Source organism: Nansenia antarctica, assembly GCF_963989245.1.
Source record: "Nansenia antarctica genome assembly, chromosome: 19".
In the NCBI taxonomy this organism is placed as follows: domain Eukaryota; kingdom Metazoa; phylum Chordata; class Actinopteri; order Argentiniformes; family Microstomatidae; genus Nansenia; species Nansenia antarctica.
In genome coordinates this window covers 5561417-5574448 of record NC_137692.1, presented here as the reverse complement: position 1 = coordinate 5574448, position 13032 = coordinate 5561417, and the positions used below count along the sequence as shown (strand labels likewise).

Below are 13032 nucleotides of genomic sequence, written 5' to 3'. Positions count from 1 at the left end.
TCACATTCAGGTTGATCAAACCTGGCATTCTAGATGTGTTTTTGCGGGGGTGTCCTTTTGGCAAAGTTTGAAAGTTTGAAAGTTTCGATGTCGACGCAAACTCTAGGACCATTCTGGTAACCAAGATTGTCAGAGACCAAGATTGTCTATTGCTGTCAGAATGACGCTTCAGAGAGAGAGAGGGGTTGGGAGTAGCAGAGAGGCGTGAAAAAGCAACTCGATGTGTCTGTCTAACAACAGAGGCTGTCTGAACGCATATCTGACTGCTGATACGAAACCCACGTTCACTCTCTTAAGAGTTAGAGTTAGAGTCAGATAGACTTTAGTCAGATAACTTTTTTAGGGAGACAGTATGACATCCCCTGGCCACATGAAAGCCCGAAAGGACATGATAATGTGAGTATTATATGTTATTATATATTGTATCGACCGGAGAGAGAGTTCGCTCCCACTGGGCATCTTTTCCTCTAATTTCATTTCTAACCCTAAGTCTCTTTCTAACAACAATATTCGTTATTGGTTAGGGTTAGGGTTAGGGTTAGGGTAACCCTGTGTGTGTGTGTGTGTGTGTGTGTGTGTGTGTGTGTGTGTGTGTGTGTGTGTGTGTGTGTGTGTGTGTGTGTGTGTGATTGATTGATTGATTATGTTTATTTTGGTCCCCTATACAATTCACAATACAGATATAAGAAAATGTACATAGTCACAATTTATAACATCAGGACCAAAAAGGTGTAGGCTGAAGCCGTGGCTTATTGCGCCTACCCTTGTTACATGTATGCATGTCCCCCCATGAATGCATAATCAAAACATTGAAACTTTTATAAACAAAATGTCACTTACGCATGTCAACAAAAAGTTAAAAAAATAAAATAAAAATACCAAACAAAAACTATATTTAAACCTCTGTTTTATACTTGTTAATCATCTTATTTTTAAATAATTTTTTTAATCCTTTTAATGTACTACACATTTTCATTTCCTTTTCAAAAGTATTCCATAAATTAACTCCTTTAACTGTTATACATCTTTGTTTTGCATTTGTTCTAATCTTTGTTTTCATAAACATACATATTCCTCTGAGTTCATAATTACTCTGTCTAACTTGAAATAGTCTCTGGATACAGTCTGGAAGCATCTTATTTTTTACTTTATACATGACTTGTGCCATTTTGAAGTCCACCAATTCTTTAAATTTGAGATCATAGGTGTTTATGAATAATTTGTTAGTTGGTTCTTGATAGGCAGCTCTGTTTATAATTCGTATAGCTCTTTTCTGTAGTAAATAAATTGGATTTGTGATTGTTTTGTATGTGTTTCCCCACACTTCCACACAGTAGGTTATGTATGGAACTATTAGAGAACGGTACAATATGTGTAATGAATTTGGATTAAGTATGTCTTTTGTTTTATGCAGTATTGCAATAGACTTTGATATTTTAGTCTTTAAGTAGTTTATGTGTGTTTTCCAACATAGTTTGTGGTCTATAACAACTCCCAAAAATTTGTTTTCATAAACTCTTTCAATTTCAACATTATCTATCTTGATTTGTACTTGATTATTTATTTTTCGATTTCCAAATATCATAAGTTTAGTTTTTTCTAAGTTCAATGACAACTTGTTTGTGTCAAACCATCGTTTTATAGTTTTTAGTTCCGTTTCCACTGTATCCAGAAGCTGCATCTTTGCCAGAACAAAATAAATTAGTATCATCTGCAAACAAAACAAAATTTAACAACTTGGACACATTGCAAATATCATTGATGTATAGAATAAACAGCTTTGGACCCAGCACTGAACCTTGTGGGACCCCACATGTGACCCTTAGCAGTTCAGATTTATCATTGTTTATTTGTACATACTGGTGTCTATTATCAAGATAGTTTCTAATCCATAAATTTGCTAACCCTCTAATTCCATATCTATCAAGTTTTCTTATTAATAATCTATGATCAATAGTATCAAATGCTTTCTTTAGATCTATGAATATCCCTACAGTATAATCTTTACTTTCAATTTTTGTGGATATTTTTTCAATCAATTCCATCACTGCCATTGTAGTGGATCGATTTGCTCTAAATCCAAATTGATGGTCACTCAGTAGGTTTTGTTTTTCTATAAAATCGTCCAGTCTTACTACAAACAGTTTTTCTAATATTTTTGAGAACTGAGGAAGGAGAGAAATTGGTCTATAATTGGAGAAACTGTGCTTGTTTCCATTTTTGTAGATAGGAATGACCTTTGCTATTTTCATTTGGTTGGGAAATATGCCGGTTTGAAATGATTGGTTACAGATATGAGTCAGTGGCTTTGCAATATATTCTATAATATTTTTTACTAGTCTCATATCTATGTCATTACAATCTGTAGATTTTTTATTCTTAAATTTGGTTACCACATCAATCAGTTCCTTCTCTTCAATTTTCTTCAGAAATATGGTGTTGGTGTTTATATCAATAATATCTTCGTCTACACCGTCCTTCGTTATCGGGTCCACAATTTCATTTGCTAAGTTATAGCCAACATTGACAAAGTAATCATTAAACTCATCGACAATCTCTTTGGGTTTAGTTATGTTTAGTTTATCTTTATTAAAGTAATTTGGATAGTCCGATTTTTTTGTACCCTTTTTAATTATGCTGTTTAGCACTTTCCATGTACCTTGTGGATTACTTCTGTGTTGTTCCAATAGTTTATTATAATATTCCTTTTTATTGTATCTCATTATACTAGTTAATTTATTTCTGTAGGTTTTGTATTTATTTTCTGCTACCTTTGATCTGTCCTTTAAGAACTGTTTTTATAGTATATTTTTCTTTTTGCATGCATTTTCTAGTCCTCTTGTGATCCAGGGCTTGTCTTCATATTTGTGTTTTCTCTGTTTTTGTAGTGGACAGTGTATGTCATACAAGGTGAAAAATGTGGAGAGAAATTCATCATAAGCTTTGTTTGGATTATTGTTTGAAATGACCCTATGCCAGCTTTGCTTCCTTAAGTCTCCCTTCAGAGCCTCTATAGCTTCTGATGTTCTGTTACGAATCAATTTCTGAGTTTCGGAATTTCTATGAGTTTTAATCTTGGTACAGTTCTGTATGGTTGCAAAAACAGGAAGGTGGTCACTTATGTCATTTAATAGCATTCCACTTACAATTTTACTCCCAATTTCATTGGTAAAAATGTTGTCTATTAAAGTAGCACTGTTACTTGTTATTCTGGTTGGTTTTAAGATTGTAGGAAATAGACTTATACTGTACATTGTGTCCATGAAGTCTCTAATTTGTTTGTGTTCATTTGGGTTCAACAAATCTATATTTAAGTCCCCACATACAAAGACCATCTTTCTGTCATTTAGTTTATCATACATATCAACCATCATATCTTTGAATGTGTCAAGACAGGATCCTGGAGTTCTATATACACAGCTTATTATTATGCTCTTAGATTTCTCCATATGTATTTCTACAGTGACACAATCCATAATGTTTTCTATTGTTATTGACATATTTTTTACTATTTTACAGTCAAAGTCATTATTTACATACAAGCAACAGGCAACTCCTCCTCCCTTCTTGTTTGTTCTGTTGGTGGTAAATAGTTCATAGTCCTCAAGTTCCACATCGGCTTCTTTCTCTTTACTGAGCCATGTCTCCGATACAGCAATGATGCTGAACTTGGTGAACTGTCTCAAATAGTCCTTAGTTTTTGTAAAGTTTCTATAAAGACTTCTACTGTTGAAGTGTATTATTGATAAGTTACCATCCATTTTTATATTACTTTTGAATTGTTCCTCTGTGTAGTGTGTGTGTGCGTGTCAACTAACACCTGCGTCTACTATCGTTTTGGCCCCCCTTCCTAAACACCTGCGTGTTCTGAGCAAATGGCGAGGGTTAATAAAACCACAACGCGGGGGGTAAATAAACCCCCCCTTCTGTAAAAGAGCCCATGTTTTATGACACCCCCCCCCCCTCATAAAAAAGAACAAAGGAAATCGAGATCAAAGAAAAGTGCCCCATACTCACTACTGGGGTCCGCCCCACCTATTCAATGGTAAGGGAAACAGCAGTGTGTAATGAGGCTTGTAGCTAACTTATTTTGGTTGTTTCACAGAACACCCTTCACGTCAACGGGAACGGCTCTCTAAGAGACAATCCATCTGGCTCCAAGCCTAGCACCAGCAGTGGCGGCCTCGGAAAACCGAGCCACGTGCTGCCCTCCGCCTCCTCTTCTTCATCCTCCTCGTCCTCCATCTCCTAAACCCACTCTGCCGTCCCACTGGGATCCCCGACCCTGCTCTCCTTCTACAGAAGCTCTCCTTCTACATTGGCCAGGGCAAGCAGATCCGCCCCTCCTCATCCTCTTCTTCAGCCTCAGCTTCCTCCTCTTACGTCCAGCCGTCCGCCTCCTCCTCTTCCTCTTCCTCACAGTCTACCTCAGCCTGTATGTCCGCCCCTCGCCCGCCTCGTGTGAACGGCACGTTAGCCAGTAATGGGAATCACGGCTCCTCCTTCCTGGTGCCGTATGGCCACGAGTTATCAGAGGAGTCTGATCAGGAGGGCGGCGCTCTAGAAAACGGCCTGGCCAAGCCTAATTTCAACGGGAGGAACGGAGGAGCCGTCTACGGACCGGCCCCGCGACCCCAGCCGGCCGTTAAGACCAACGGTGCTGGTGGGAGTGAGGCTGGGGCGTACCACAACAGTAACGGCATCGCCAAACCCAACCAGAACGGTCACCAGAACGGACACCACAAAGTCAATGGCCTCAAACACACTGACAAGGTACTTAGTCAAATAACATGCCAAAACGGTAGCATAGAATAGTTTCTATCTGATAAAGTGTGGTTATCTGATATCGGGCCACGTATAGGATTGTTGTCATGGTATTTGGCTGCTTGCAAGGACAAGAGAAGAAGCTATTGTTGTTGAAATACTATTGCAAAGCATTATCCTGCAGTATGTCATCATGTCATTATCCTGCAGTATGTCATCATGTCATTATCCTGCAGTATGTAATCATGTCATTATCCTGCAGTATGTAATCATGTCATTATCCTGCAGTATGTAATCATGTCATTATCCTGCAGTATGTAATCATGTCATTATCCTGCAGTATGTAATCATGTCATTATCCTGCAGTATGTAATCATGTCATTATCCTGCAGTATGTAATCATGTCATTATCCTGCAGTATGTAATCATGTCATTATCCTGCAGTATGTAATCATGTCATTATCCTGCAGTATGTAATCATGTCATTATCCTGCAGTATGGCATCATGTCATTATCCTGCAGTATGTCATCATGTCATTATCCTGCAGTATGTCATCATGTCATTATCCTGCAGTATGTCATCATGTCATTATCCTGCAGTATGTCATCATGTCATTATCCTGCAGTATGTAATGATGTCATTATCCTGCAGTATGTCATCATGTCATTATCCTGCAGTATGTCATCATGTCATTATCCTGCAGTATGTCATCATGTCATTATCCTGCAGTATGCCATCATGTCATTATCCTGCAGTATGTCATCATGTCATTATCCTGCAGTATGCCATTATGTCATTATCCTGCAGTATGTCATCATGTCATTATCCTGCAGTATGTCATCATGTCATTATCCTGCAGTATGTCATCATGTCATTATCCTGCAGCATGTCATCATGTCATTATCCTGCAGTATGTCATCATGTCATTATCCTGCAGTATGTCATCATGTCATTATCCTGCAGTATGTCATCATGTCATTATCCTGCAGTATGTCATCATGTCATTATCCTGCAGTATGTCATCATGTCATTATCCTGCAGTATGTCATCATGTCATTATCCTGCAGTATGTCATCATGTCATTATCCTGCAGTATGTCATCATGTCATTATCCTGCAGTATGTCATCATGTCATTATCCTGCAGTATGTCATCATGTCATTATCCTGCAGTATGTCATCATGTCATTATCCTGCAGTATGTAATCATGTCATTATCCTGCAGTATGTCATCATGTCATTATCCTGCAGTATGTAATCATGTCATTATCCTGCAGTATGTAATCATGTCATTATCCTGCAGTATGTAATCATGTCATTATCCTGCAGTATGTAATCATGTCATTATCCTGCAGTATGTCATCATGTCATTATCCTGCAGTATGTAATCATGTCATTATCCTGCAGTATGTCATCATGTCATTATCCTGCAGTATGTAATCATGTCATTATCCTGCAGTATGTAATCATGTCATTATCCTGCAGTATGTCATCATGTCATTATCCTGCAGTATGTAATCATGTCATGTAAATATTTTCATCAGTGCGCCCATTGATGTTTGTGTTTGTGGTCTGTGGCAGGTGTCTAGCAGTGGTCCTGGGCTGTCGTCTGGTGTGGGTCCAAGCATAGCTAACGGCAGGGAGTCTCGTCACAGTCGGCCAAGGTGAGACAACCCTCACACCTCCAGGCACTGTGCAGATTTCAATGATTTTAAATTATGATATTAAGAATGTAATTGTATTAAGCCTGTATGCTTTTCTTCTTCTTTTTTTCTAGCAAAGAGGTATATAATACCCAGGCCACCCCTTCTCAGAGTGAGAGTCTGCATGGTGCAGTTAGTGAGGGTCGACTCTCCCTTACACCAGAGATATGCGCCTCCACCCATGACAACGGAGCTAATCCGCTCCCTCACCACGCACCATCCTCTGCTGCTAGTTCGCCAATGCCCACTGCCACCATGAACACATCGGATGTAGGAGCTAATTCGCTAACCGATGCCCAGAGGGCAAGTAGTTCCACTACGCACCCCAACAACCAGACGGCCTTATCCACCCAGCCGACACCCTCCCTCGACACCCCGGTCACCTCTGCCTTCTCCAAGCCCCCGCCTGGCCCAGCCCCGGGGGCCTCTGTGGGCCTGGTAGCCCCACACAAGTACGACACCAGGGAGATCCAGAGAACTGTCTCTGAGACCGACAGCCTGGCCACAGGGCCGGAGCGACGAGAAGAGGGCAGAGAGCCCCATCTGGACAAGCCCAGCTCCAAAGAAGCAGTGAGGAGGGCAGGAAGCAGTGAGGAGAGGCCGAACCGGAAGCGCCGTTACCATGGCGACGACCATGTCAACGACCACTCTCCTAATAAACAACGCCGCACCGACTACGATGACTTCAGCCTCCCTTCTGGTCATGCATCGCCAACGGCACCCTTTTTTTCTCTGCATCCTTCTTTTCACACTCACTGAGACACCCTTTCTTTCTATCCTTTCTTTTAAACTCATTATTCAAGTATACAAAAAAACATTAAAAAAATAAACATGTTATCACTTTTGGCTGTGGACCTTTTGTGTTTGCTTTTTTAAAATCCAGTTTGTTTTTTCTAGCGTTCATAAGAAAGAATACTGTGAATTTAATTTTGAACTGTACTATCAGTTATTTTTTATACATAAACAGTCCTGTATTGTAAGGGGATCAACTTCTCCAGTATCGATTTAATTGAGTCATCACTTACAAGCGAGTTCGTTTAATCTCAACGAGACGTCCTTGATATCACTTCTTAAGATGATATGATCCAATCAAATATTAGGCACCACTACTGAACTGTTCATTAAGATAATATTTATTCAAGCACATCAGCAAGCAATAATAGTTCATTTCCATGGAAAAGTGGTCTCATCTAGTTTCACCTCTGCAGGCCCGTCTCAGCTAGCCGTCAACAAGTTAACTGCAGGAGCTCCACCAGACAAGAGTCCCGTTTAGCCTTGGTACACAGTCTTTATACATTTGATTTAACATTTGGGGCTGGGTGGTGCCTCCCCCCCCACCTATCTAGTAGTTTTCCAATTGTCCGTACGAAATCCGTTGCAGCTGCGAGCAAGTGTTTTAATTAGGTATGTGGCCTTCACTCCTCTCTGTGTGTTATCTCCTTCTGGCGTCCCGTTGTCATGGTGATATCCGTACTTGTGTGAGCAGAGCAGTGAGTTGAGTTCTTATCAGTAGCTTGTGAAAACATTTGAAGTTGCACAGTAATATGAGTTAGGATTCGATTTACAAGTTAAAGTATAGTATAGAAGAATAGACTTATCATTAATCATTAGTTATGAAAGTATAAAATCAGTACAGAAAAATAGAATATCATAACAGCAGGTATACAATGGTTGTTAGCACATAGGTAAAAAAGTAATTTACAGGCAGTTTGAATCATAAAACGTTCTTTTAGTCAGGAGCTTGTATTTCTTCTTGTTGCTCAAAAACAGAACCTCTCTTTTGGCTTTGCGTGACCTTCCTATTGTTCTCAACTGACCGCATTCACATATTATTTAAATGAGCACATAGTACATGATTTATCACTTCTAGTGATTTTAATACAAATTCCCAACAAATCCCCCCTTTGGTCATTAAACAAAATTATGACCATTACAGAGAATTTGTAGCCAGAAAGGTGAGATGGGTCGTAGACCGCAAATGCCTTTATTTACACCATTCCTTCACAAACCTCCTTAATTACAACATATCTTCAACTCCTGTATCATGATCCATGATCTCCTCACCCTCCAACAGTGACTGCTGCTGTTCAGCAATAAGCATTTGTAATTGTCTCTGTGTACCAACATCAACCTTGGTTAGGGCCGTAGTAATCAGTCGCTGTGCCAGGCCTCTAATGCAAGGGACAATGCAGCAGCCAAACAGGATCAGCACTGTGGCAGAGATGAGGAGGACAGTGAGCATAGACATAGACAGATTTTTTCCATTTACCAAAACCAGAGTCGAACCACTCTCCAATAACATTGCTAACTCCAGCGTTTGCATACACCTCTTGTAAACATCCTCATCACCATCTTCCAAATTTCTCATTATCAGCGCCCAAGTGTCTCGCACCGACCCATGAGTGGGACCATGTGCCTCAGCACCAATAACATTCATTAGACCTGCACGGGCCACTATTCTTCCGTCATGCGCTCTCCACAACCAGCTTTGCGTCACCCCCCTTGTTACCCACACTGACCTTTCTTGGGGGGAGGCGGCCCCCTGTATGTCATCTATAGTCTGTACAGAGCATTTAGGTTTGTCTAGCTGGATTGAGACCAGCTGATGTTCTCTGGGGACATATCAATGGACTGCGCTTACATACCGCCTTTATCCAAAGCGCTTCAATGGCTTCTCATTCTTCTCTTTCACCAACACACACATTCACACACCAATGGAGGCAAGCTGCCATACAAGGCGCCGGCCCTGGGAGCAATTCGGGTTTCAGTGTCTTGCCCAAGGACACTCTGACATGTGGCCTGCCGGGGCTCGAACCGCCGATCTGCCAACCTTGCGATCATTAGAGGGCGGCTCTACCTCCTGCATCACAGCCACCCCCTCCTGATTTAGCGGCTGCATCTGCAGCATAATTTCCTTTTTCTTCGTCTGTGTCGGCTTTCCTTCAGCGGTGCCTCTAATCTAAAAGCAGATATCTATGGGGTGAGCCCCCACCTTTCCAAACATGTCTGCTACAGGTTTACTGAAATTGCCTGGCAGTCACGCATTCTAAGGAAGCAAAACAAATTGAAAGGCATTTGGACAAGAAACTGTAAAGTGATGATTAGGCCCAATGGATCTCCTGAAATCTCCAAAGGGATTATGGTGAGAGAACAAATAATGACTGTGAAATACCTGAACAGACAAATGACTCAAATCTGAGTGGAAATACTTGAACAGACAATGACTGTCAAAATGGGAATGGACAAGGATTACTAATTCCCACTAAACGATATAAATGATGATGAGTTTGGAGAAATGGGATCACTGGACTGTGTGAATTATAATCCAGCTGCACCTAAAAACTATGAAGAGTTGAACTTTGAAAACCTTTGATTTTACAGAGGACAAAATGTATGACATTGAGAACAACATCGACCACTTCTATAACAATAATAACAGCGAACCACTTCTACAGCAATAATAACCGTCTGCAACTGCGACACACTACACAGAGGAACAATTCAAAAGAAAACATTATGGATTGTGTCACTGTAGAAATAAAATATGGAGAAATCTAAGACCATAATAATACGCTGTGTATATAGAACTCCAGGATCCTGTCTTGACACATTCAAAGATATGATGGTTGATATGTACAGTGGCGGATAAACGCATAGGCTTACTAGGCTGCAGCCTAGGGCCACCACCACTAGGGGGCCACCTAACATTGGATTAAAAAAAAAAAAAAAAAAAATATAATAATAATAAAATAACATATTATTTTCTATCCTGAGGCGGCGAGGCCCCCCTATATTTTCTATCCGCTTGTTAAGTCTGAAGTTCAAAAGTGACGTTTAGCCATTTCCGTTTTGGAAACCAAACCAAACCAAACCAGAAATTCAAAAGTTGCAAAAATGAAGCGGACGCACATGAGTGGGGCCAAAAAACGAAAAGAACTAATGAAAAAAGAACTAAATATAGCAAAGTTGCCCAAGATTTCAACATTTTTTTCTAATAATGCTGCTGCGCCTGAAACGACCAATGTTGTCGAGAGTGAGAGCCACGAAACGGTTAGCTCTGGGTCGGGTGTCGCTAGCACAAGCAGCGCTGAGGCGAACATGGGGGGGGAGATGCAGGCTGTCGAGGCTGAGCGCGGAGAAGAGGCACTAACGTTACCAGTACCACCACCAGCTGACAGTGACACTGATACCGAGCAGGACAATCAAGAAGAGGAGGCAACACGTGGACCACCAAGTCCAGACACAAATCCTACCACCACTTACAGCTCGGATCCTGGATTGTGGGATACAGTTGGTGAAGACATGAGAACATATTGGATTAAGATGGGGCCACAATGTTGTCAAAATGAAGATGCTAATGTCGCCGCTTCAGAAACACAGCACAAGCATCAGAAGAGGTATCAAAAACACTATTTAAAAGAAAAAAGTCAAATGGCGAAACCATGCCTCGAGAATGGTTAATTTATTCACCTGCAAAAGGAAAAGTATTTTGTTTCGCATGTAAATTATTTGCAGACGGTGCTCATAAATCAGGACTCAAAACAGGCTACAATGACTGGAAAAACGCAGCAGTGTGTATGTGATGCGCAGCGCTGCTGCTGGCTGTATTGACTCAGAACTAAAAAAGCAGTTTAACAACGAGTGTGCTTATTGGACAGATGTGTTAAAGCGAGTGGTTGTAGTGGTGAAGTTTCTTGCAGAGCGAGGATTACCATTGAGGGGACACTGTGAAACCTTTGGCCAGCCTGATAATGGGAATTTTATGGGTGTGTTGGAAGCGATCAGTGTGTTTGATCCATTCTTGAAAGCGCACATAGACAAATATGGAAATGCTGGCAAGGGAACCACATCTTACCTCTCATCAACAACATGCTTAGAATTTATTGAATTGATGGGAGAGCATGTCCTAGCTGAGATAATCAGTCAGGTAAAAATAGCAAAGTATTTTTCAATCAGCGTCGACTCTACACCAGATGTTGCACACACAGACCAGCTCACATTCATCATACGATATGTGTCACCAGATGGATGCGTGGAGGAGCGTTTTCTCAAGTTTTTGCCAATTCAGAGTCATTCAGGGGAGTCACTTTATCAGTCTGTTCTTGGCGTTTTGGAAGAAATGGGCATTGACATCAATAACTGCCGAGGCCAATGTTATGACAATGCAGCCAACATGTCCGGCATTTACAGTGGTTTGCAAGCACGCATTAAGAAGATAAATAATTTGGCCGAGTGGGTACCCTGCGCAGCGCAAATGAAGCGGGGTGGAATGACAGGTATGAATGAGTGGGCGTGTCAGGGTGTAGTGGTGCGAATGAGTGTTTGTGTGTACGTCATCTGCTTCTCCACAGGTGTTCCAAATCACAATCACTCCCATGATTGTGAGTATAAAGGCCGGTGCTTCCGTTCTACGAGAGGCCCGACCTTCCTTCCACGCACCGGCGAAATCGAGGGCTCGAACGACGGGAACGGACCTACGATTCCACGCCACACGAGAGACTTTATACAACGCCCTCAATTCATCACAGTAAAGGGAAGTCGTACTACCCTTGCCTGTGTGTGAGTTGAGCAACACCGGGTTCTCCTTTTGTATGTGTCTGACGACTGATTTTATCCTTCCCCCTCCTGAACTACAGCGCGCACCGGACCGGACCAGCCGACCAGCACACCGGACCAGCCAACCATCACCGAACGCCGGGCGACGAGTGAGGATTACGGGAACGATCAACACCTATCCACGGGCGCCTATCGCGAACAACCCGCTCCCTGGACTTCCACCGAGAGTCGCAAGACTGAGCGACATCACTGACACTGAAGTGCTGGGATTCCCCCTCTCCCCTCTCCCGATTAGACGAGACTGTGGGTTGGGCTTTGAGTGGGCGGCGCTATCCATTCGAACTATCCTCACCATCAGGTTTAGTAGTTTTAGGTATACTAGTATTTTTAGCAGAGTTCCGGTTAGAAGCCTAGTCTCGGCTGCCCGCTTGGAGGTAACAGTATAGTTCAGGTAGGACCAGTGTAGTCAGCTGCAGTGTGCAGTGTTTCGCATGCCTTATTGGGTACAGCCTACCCCATACGTTATTTAACAGTGTATTTGCAGTGATACGTTTTGCAGTGTATTTGCAGTGATACGGTTTTGTTGTGGTTTACTGTGTGCAGTGTTATTTTAGAGCAGCATTACTCAGACTCTCCATCAGGGGGAGCCAAACTGGGCCCAACTGTATCGTTGTCCCAAAGCATAGTGGCTGTGACTGGTGCCGCCTGACCACTCTGCCGTAGAGATTGATTTTATACTTTTAATATTACTCGTCCTGATCCTGGTGCAGGTGTTTTTTATGAATTGTTAATAAACTTATGGTTGCAATATACTGTATATCGCCTCCTCTTGTTGTGTACTCAAGGGTCCTAGTATATCCTGTACGGCTACAATTTTGGTGTTGTCGGCAGGACCCTTGACCTACATAGCAAGATGGTTGACGTTGACGATGCTGGCGGGCAGCCACAGGGAGCAGTAGTTATGCCTTGGTTTATGGGTGGGCCTTGGGTGCCCCGGTTTGATGGAGGAG

General features: G+C 41.8%; 1 pseudogene across 1 annotated transcript in view; it reads left to right on the top strand.

The window, feature by feature from the left end:
• The window catches only part of LOC308173838 (ubiquitin carboxyl-terminal hydrolase 42-like), a 35862-nt pseudogene extending 23587 nt beyond the window's left edge, over window positions 1-12275 (top strand). Inside the window, exons 11-14 of the transcript in view lie at window positions 4106-4773; window positions 6345-6427; window positions 6700-7166; window positions 12103-12275. The product of the transcript in view is annotated as a ubiquitin carboxyl-terminal hydrolase 42-like (transcript). The remainder of the gene's footprint in view (window positions 1-4105; window positions 4774-6344; window positions 6428-6699; window positions 7167-12102) is intronic.
• Window positions 12276-13032: the final 757 nt, after the last annotated feature.